This window comes from Stenella coeruleoalba (genome assembly GCF_951394435.1).
Source record: "Stenella coeruleoalba genome assembly, chromosome: 7".
Classification (NCBI taxonomy): Eukaryota; Metazoa; Chordata; class Mammalia; order Artiodactyla; family Delphinidae; genus Stenella; species Stenella coeruleoalba.
Genome location: NC_137153.1, coordinates 82,794,680 through 82,803,009, shown reverse-complemented (window position 1 = coordinate 82,803,009; position 8,330 = coordinate 82,794,680). Strand labels below are relative to the sequence as shown.

At 44.8% G+C, this 8,330-nt stretch overlaps 1 pseudogene across 1 annotated transcript; it reads right to left on the bottom strand.

Annotated features, from left to right (window-relative positions):
* Window positions 1–6,510: 6,510 nt before the first annotated feature.
* Window positions 6,511–7,695, bottom strand: LOC307188901 (leucine-rich repeat-containing protein 59-like; annotated as a pseudogene). Its single transcript has one exon. The product of its transcript is annotated as a leucine-rich repeat-containing protein 59-like (transcript).
* Between the last annotated feature and the right edge of the window lie 635 nt (window positions 7,696–8,330).

The following is an 8,330-nucleotide window of genomic DNA, read 5'->3' as shown; positions in this document are numbered from 1 at the left end:
GATACCTATTTTGGGATCCCCTCTCCAAAACCAGGTATGTTATTTAATTTCACTTTTTATCAGTTGTTCATTTGGGGTCAAACTTCCTACAGTTCCATAATGGAACTTGCCACTCTATTTTCAGAGGCGCAGATGGTGGGAAAACGTTTCACGAGTAAACCATTTTATTTGAGTGGAACTGAATTCGCTTTTCCAGCCCACAATTTCCAAATACGAAGTCAGAAATGAAATACACCCTTCTACAACCTAGTGGTGTGGCTCTGGGAAAATCATGGCAGCTCTCAGAAACAGTCTCCTCTGCACATGAGAAGGCCCCATGCCTTTGCTGTACTGTTGTGAGATTAAATCATGTGACACATTCCTTTGAAAGTACCTGCCGGCTGCCTGGCACACCTTTGAGTCCCCAGCCCTGGCCACCTCCAGAATCACTGGACAGCACCTAAAAATATCAACATCTGGCCCCATGGAGGCCAACTGAATCAGCATCTCTGGCCCTAGGCCTTAGCATCTGCACTTTTCAAAGCTCCCTGGACGATTCTCATGTGCAGCTACAGTTAAGAACCCTGGACTAACTCTGGACCAGGGCCTATCCTATCTTCCAGCTAGCTATTAAAAACACTGACATTTTTATTGATAAAACACCAATGAAGTTGTGAGGATCCACAAGCAAACAAACCGAGCACTAATTTGTCTGTGGTGGCATATGTGCTCCTCGTACATTTTTGATTCAAGAAACAAGAACTGCCTTTGCTACCCTGCTGGGATGCCATCAGCCATATTATCAGCCTCTGATAAGGTGGAAGTGACATTTTAAGGGAAGAGTATGAAGGGAAGTAGGAGGAAAGGAACTTGTGTTTTAAAAGCAGAAAAGACATATAACGAACGAGCATGCTCTGGGTATCAGTTTTTCCAGGTCAGAATCAAGCCTAATGACATGGCATATGACATAGCATATTTCTTTCCATGTCAATGATAGCTACTCTTTAAAATGACTACAGGTCCTTTCTCCCAGCCACACTTAGCACTCCCTACATCCCTTTACTTGCTCTCTGTTTCGTGCACAATAGTTTACTGATTTTTTTTTTACTATATATTTGCATTAGAACCTAAATTTCATGAGAGAAGCTTTAGCATCCCAGTTAGTTCTTACACCGTTGAATTTTCTTCCTAAACTTCTCCAAAACAAGAGACCTACCCCCTAAGGCAACACCTTTTTTTTTAATAAAAAAGAGATTATGGCATGTATCAAAGTACAGCACAATAGGAAAAACACAAACTAGAGGAAAGTAAAATGTTTTGAAACAATCATTTAAAAAAGAAAAAAAAATGCTTTCCTCAATAATAGCATTTTCCACACATGAAGCATTCTTTCCTACATTTTGCCTTAGTTTGATTAAAATGCTTGTTTCCAATTCTGCTGGATCCTCCAAAACATTTTTCTCTGGCCATCCCTTGGAGGTCACCATTACTCTGACTGGTCTCTAATTCTCTGGTATGGCTCTGGTTCCTCTCTTTAATAATTGGATTCTGCCGGCTGTTTGCTAGCCTTCAGCGTTTCCTCAAGACTAAGTGAACTTGTAACAATGTAAGATAAAGCTTTTCCTCCTTTTATCTTTACTTTCTTTAGAGTCTTACCAAGAATCTTGTTTACTCCTGGGGGCTACAACAAATTATCCTTTCCCGGTTGTTTACAGGAGAAACCACATATGTGTGTTGTGTAACTTTAAGCAGTTCAACATGTCATTCCGTTAGTAAAGGGAGCATCTGACCTTGCTCCAGAAACCTGGCATCAGAGTCAGTGTTTTCACGAGTGTTTCACCCACCGAGCTGTGTGTACGACCTTGGCCAGACACCTTCACCTGAATGGACCCCAGTTCTACATCTCACTCATGAAATGCTAGCCAAGGTCAGGTCAAACTTTTTTTCTCTATATAGAGTTCACAGTCATTTTATGGAAATATATTCACTACATGTAAATCACTGAGTGAGCTTGCTGAACTGGGTAGGGTACAGTCAGCATGAACTTGTCTCCCACCAGCACTGTGAGACTCTCTGTAGGACAGAACTCTTCCTCCTCTACACATCATCTCCAACAGGCCCAAGAGGTCGGAAAGGTGCGTTTTCTGCATTAAAGCGTCTGTATTAGATACTTTAGTCTAAATCGAAATTTTAATATCATATCCAATGTAGTAGAGCTTCTTTCCTGTTCCCTAAGTTCAAGTCTGACCTGGCGTTTGGAGAGTAGCAGTGAGAAAGGAGAAACAAGACGAACTTTCTTTAGGCTGGTATTCTGCCAGCCCACACCAGCCCTGCCGGGCATCCTCGCTGGCTGGTCAGCATGCGTGCCCCACCAATGGTGAGACACTCTGAATATCACACCTGGCTTTTTCACTCTCCTTTGTCTCCCAACTCCTCTGCTGCTCCCAGCCAGAGCTTTTAGTACTCTCTTAGACAGCAAATGTCTTCTGCCTGTCCCAGTAAATATCCAAATGACGGCTCTGCCGTACAGCCCATGAACTGGCTTTTCGAGATGCCAATGCACATGCCCTTCTTAGTTAAGATCCTTTCAAGACGTCTGAAGCCTGGCTACCTTTCACAGTGCCCTATGGGAAAGCACATACACTGGGTCCTCCAATTTGGGGAAATGCAGCTTCAACCACTACTGATCTGTCCTCTCTGTTTTTGCAGTCATCACCATGCAGCCTTGGGCCTTCAGACTTTTCCAAGCTAGAGGCAGACACCAGGCCCTGTGCCCCTCCCCAAGCTTCGAGGGACATAAATCAAACTCTCAAGACTGATTGCGTATGGGGGCACCTAAAAGTCTCATCACTCTGCAAACCAGAGGGAGATGCCAGTCTGTCTCTTGCAGATGACATAATATTTAGTGGTGGGACCATATTCACTTGGCATAGAAGGGGGAATTACCCCCTCCCCTTCCTAAGGAAGAGAAAAGAGAGCTGTCAGTCTCCTTCAAAGGAAGTTTCCTTCACCAACGTTGCTTTTGAATGCCTGTCTTCTCTTACCTGGGCTGTTGGAGTGATGGTAGCTGAACTGGGTTGCCACCTCCAGCAAAGCCCATGGGGTTACATTCAGCCCTTTTCTTTAGTATGCTGGAAAACTTGTTCACCCCTTGTACCTTTCACAGCTTTAGAACTTTTGCTGAAATTCCAAGATAACAAAAAAGTGACACTCCCATTTGACTACATTTCACCATCTTTTCTCTTGCATGTATTTTTTAGAAATGCTTAAAGGATACTTGGGACCTTAGAACTACTCATTTTATCATTGAGTAATCTAAGGAAAATACTTATTCTCTCTAAGTCTCGGTATATTATACGTAAAATGAGCTAACAAGAAATTACCTGACATGATAATTATAAGATTAACTGAGATAATCTATGAGAATTCTAGGTAAACTTTTTAGCGCTATTCAAAGATTAGTTAGTATGGTAAATATAACCTGAGTAAAGTGGAAATCAAAGGCAGGTATTAAAATAATTCAGGCTTACAAAGCATCTTCCAGTAGGTAATATAAAGATATACACCTGAATACAGTCTGAGGCTTATGAACAGCATCACATACCCCAACCCTCAACCTAAACTCTTAGATGACACTAAAATGTTTAAAAATTGACACACAAGAAGGAGGGGGAGGATAAAGAAGGGAGGAAGATGGAGGGAAGGAGAAGAATTATTAAAGAAAGGAAAAGAAACAACAACACTAGAAAATGTTCACTGTGGCAACACAAAAGCCCCTTCTCATGGTGTATGATTACCAGCTCGTTTTCACTTCTCAAACATCTACTCAGATCTTGCCATCTAGCCTCCCTCCTGCCTTAGCATATCTAAAATGTTTTCTTTCCAAAATGCTAAAACCGCCACATACGTAACTTACAGTTTTCCAGCTATTTTATGCATTTGTTTTTTTGTCTCTCCAATTAAAATTCTGAGATGCAGGCTGATCTTTCTATTTCTTCTGTGGCCCTTGCAATGCACAGCAGATGGTTACGTCCACAGGTGACAATTAGAGTATATTCATTTGCCTTCATTCAAATCAAAGTGTGACATGAACCTAGGCTGAGAACCCTCAAGGTAAATTCACTTCTGTAGCAGATTTCATAAATTCTACAGAAAATGCTAAGGTGCTCAAAAAAATACACAGGTTGGAAAAATAGCTAATGTAAATGAGCACAGGCAACTGAGGTGACATGGGAGCCTCTCTGACACCCTTGGTGCTTCCAGTAAGAGTGGAAATACCATGCGGTATTTTCGAACTTCTGTTTTTGTATCAGCACTTCAGAGGAAAGAGAGCATATTATCTATATACACACACAAATACCTACCAAATGCAGGGAGCTATGTCACTATTTATATTAAGAATTTTTTTTTCAATACCAGAAAAACTTACTTTACTTTCAGGTTCAGTCTTGATTTGTACTAATCTCTTCATTCTTGCCTGCTCTGAAGCACAGATTATATTATTTCTGTTTGGTAAAGTGTTAATTCCTAAATGTGCGGAGTTATAAACAGTTTTAAAAAAAAAGAGGTTAAAACAAAATAAGCGCTTAAGAAATTACTCTGAATCAAGAACTATGCTGTCAATTTACATTTTTTACCTTTTCAAGTCACAACACCCCTTCAAAATAGCCACCACAGACCTTGGGGGACAGGCTCAGGGAAGGTAAATAATTTGCCGAAGACCACAGAGATCTATTTGATTGCAAAGTCTGTTTTTTGATCACTATTCCATTTTGCACCCCCTAGCTCATAACCAGGGCAAACGAGCATTTGGTCATTAATACTCTGCCTCTGAGTGGCTGGAAAAATGAAGTAGCTCATCCCACCAGAGTCATTCAACTAAAATGTTTTTGTTTTGTTTTGTTTTGTTTACCACTCAGACACATATTTAATCATTGTAAAAATCCAAAAGAACCTCAGTGCCTAATCTCGAGGTCACAGGTCAACTGCCCTTGGCGGGTTGCTTGACAAGGCTGGACGTGCTCCCGCCTTCCTGCCGTCCACTGAAGCTGCCTCAACCAGCCAAGGAACAGGGGTCTGATCACTATGCTGACTTCTGTATTCTCTTAATCTCATTTTACGTACTATGTGTTTAGTTTCGATAAAGCATTTGTACCAATGGCTCTGGAGCTTGGAGGAAGACTAAGTGATTCTGAGTAACGTGTGGGCCTACACAGCAGAGCTCTCCCTGAGGAAGAAAAGAATAGGTCTTTTCTTCCACTATCAGGAGAGTCCCAAGTGTCAGTCCTATCCATGGGCCACTAGTGCTAAAAGGCTGGAACCCACTCTGTCTCTGAGCATGACAGGTCCTTGCTCTCCCTGGGGAAAGGCAAGGAGCTTTCAGTCAGGAGTCTCCTGTGAAGGAGCACCATGACGGCCATTTCCGATCCCTTCATCCAGCTGTTGTGAAAAGAGGCAAAGGAGGCCACAGAGCAAGAAAATGCTGAGTCTGGCAGACAAGAGAATGGACAGTTCTGCCCTCATTTGTGCTAGTCGTTAATGTACCACTTTTAAACTCCATGATGCTGCTTATTTCCCTTCATTGTGTAGGTGTAGTTGCGTCTAGAATGAATTCTAAACCAAAGTCACTTACGAAGCTTTAGTTTTCGGGTTGCCTGTGAGGTATTTAGTCACACCAATTATGTAACAGAGCTGTCACAGACAATGTGGCTTTGCAAGGGTCCACCTTCTTGTTTATTGGCAATCAGGGAATGAATGCTCTCAAATTGACACAAGGAGCCTGGACTGTCCCCCTTTTATAGAAGCCACATAAATTGCCTCAGGACTCTACAAGAGCTGCCCAAGACCCTCATGGCTATGAGATTTCTATCTGTGGGCCATGAATCTGTTTCCCATGAAAGATGCTATATTCCAGCCAAGAGACACTCAATCCTGGTGTAAGTTTTGTTCTCTCAAGACATTATAAAGGAGGTAAAATGATGGAAAGAAAGGATACCAGGGTGGGAACCCAGTTCTGCCTCAAACTAGCTGGGAGACCGGAGGCAAGTCCTGGAAGGCCTCAGTTTCCCTGTCTACAAGTGTTACATTGGACTGGATGGTCTGGAAGTCCTGTCACACCCTGAGATTTTGTAGGACTGTTAAAATATCTGAATGTCTGAGGTCCTTAAAAAATAGGTATGCCCCTCCCCTCCCCAATTTAGACTAGATTTGCTAAGTATGGTGTTCCCCTACTCCCCAATAACACACTGCCTCCTGATCTGCCCTGGCTCCCCAGGGAGGAATGAAAGAAAGGGTTTGTGACACACAAAAGTATAAATGTAGTGACAGCTGACCTTTAGTAGAAATGAGTCTTGCCTTTACACAGCTCTGTATAACAACTGGCTGTGCTTTTTCCTCTCCCCACCCCAAGCCTACTCTTTTAAGCATGCAGCGGGTATTCCCCACCTCCTATTTCTCCTTATTCCATCAGGGGACCCTGACGAAGGAACAAAGGAGTCTTACACAGAGGAGGTCTCAAGTACCAAACGGCAGCTACGTGGTGATGGCAGGTAGGTCTGACACTAAAAAGAGGTTGTGTCCAGCAGAACCCAATTCCATAGGAGTCCCAGCTCCAAGGCTGGGAGGCAGCAGGCCTGGAGGACAAGCTCCCTGCTGAGAATCGGTCTGCAGGACCCACTGGAGGATGCCGTGGCTGCGCAGCGCCAGAGCGCGTTGTCGTAGATGGTGTTCACACTGGTGCAGACGGGCTGCTGCTGCAGCTCCGTCACTCGACAAGCAACGAGCCCGCCAACCACACGCAACAGCAGTGGCAGCAGCAGCCCCAGCACAGCCCAGGATTGAGTGTGGTTCCCGGGTGGTGGCTTCCGGGGCCGAGAGCCGGACTTAGATTTCGGGGCTTGATCTGTTTCCTTCTTAGGTTCCTTCTGCTCCTGGTTGGCTGCTTTGAGGGCGTCCTACTCCTTTCTCCGGCGCTCCTTCTCTTCCGCCTTCTCCCGCGTCCGCAGTTCCGCTCCGGAGCCTCCTTAGCTCGCTGCTTGGCCTCCCAACGTCTTCTCGGCCTCGCGGTCTATTTCCAGCTGCCGCTGCCTCTCTCGCTCCTGATCGAGCTGTACCGCCTTCGTGTGCTCTAACACCCTGTTGGCGCACTGCTCATGCTGCTTCTCGTCCAAGCAAGACAGGATCCAGGGGGTTATCCTTCAGGCCCAGCCACTTCAGACTCCTGAGCTGAGCAAAGCTGACAGGCAGGGTGACCAGCCTGCTGTTGAGGAGGTCCAGGTGCTGGAGGTTGACCAGGAGGCCGAAACCCACTGGCAGCTGCCGCAGTTTGTTCTTACTCAGGTCCAGCTTCACCAGGTGTGTGAGGCCAGGCCATGGAAATCCGACGGAAGGGTAGTCAGTTTATTGCAGGACGGATCCAGTATGGTGGCCTTTGGGGGGAGTGGGGGGCAGCCAACTCCTTGACCAGGACCTCATTCAGGTTGCTGAGGCTCAGGGCCAGCTTGTTGCTGTCCAGCTCATCGCGGAGGTTCCCGCCCTGGCTACCGGCCTTGGTCATGGTGACGCCAGCTGAACGGGGCTCCGACGGGCAAGAGAAGGGGTGAGAAGCCGCTAGGTGGCTCAGCAGACTCGCACCCAACCGACAATGCCTGTGTCCCCTGCCACCTATCTGCTCCCCGGTTGGCACTCTGAGCCCCACGCCCCGTTCCCACCGGTGCAGCTGCGACAACGATGAGGAAGTAACTCATCCCACCGAAGTCATTCAACTAAAATGTTCAGTCACCATGTGCACCTAGGTTTTTCTTTTTTTTTTTTAACAGTTTTTAGAGATGTAATTCACACACCATACAAGTCACTCATTTACAGCCACTATGGAGAACAGTATGGAAGTTCCTTAAAAAACTAAAAATAGAACTACCATATGACCCAGCAATCCCACTGCTGGGCATATACCCTGAGAAAACCATAATTCAAAAAGAGTCATGTACCACAATGTTCATTGCAGCTCTATTTACAATAGCCAGGAGATGGAAGCAACCTAAGTGTCCATCATCAGATGAATGGATAAAGAAGATGTGGCACATATATACAATGGAATATTACTCAACCATAAAAAGGAACGGAACTGGGTCACTTGTAGAGACATGGATGAACCTAGAGATTGTCATACAGAGTGAAGTAAGTCAGAAAGAGAAAAACAAATATCGTATATTAACGCATATATGTGGAATCTGAAAAAACTGGTACGGATAATCTTATTTACAAAGCAGAAATAGAGACACAGATGTAGAGAACAAATGTATGGATACCATGGGGGAAGAGGGTAATGGGATGAATTGGGAGATTGGGATTGA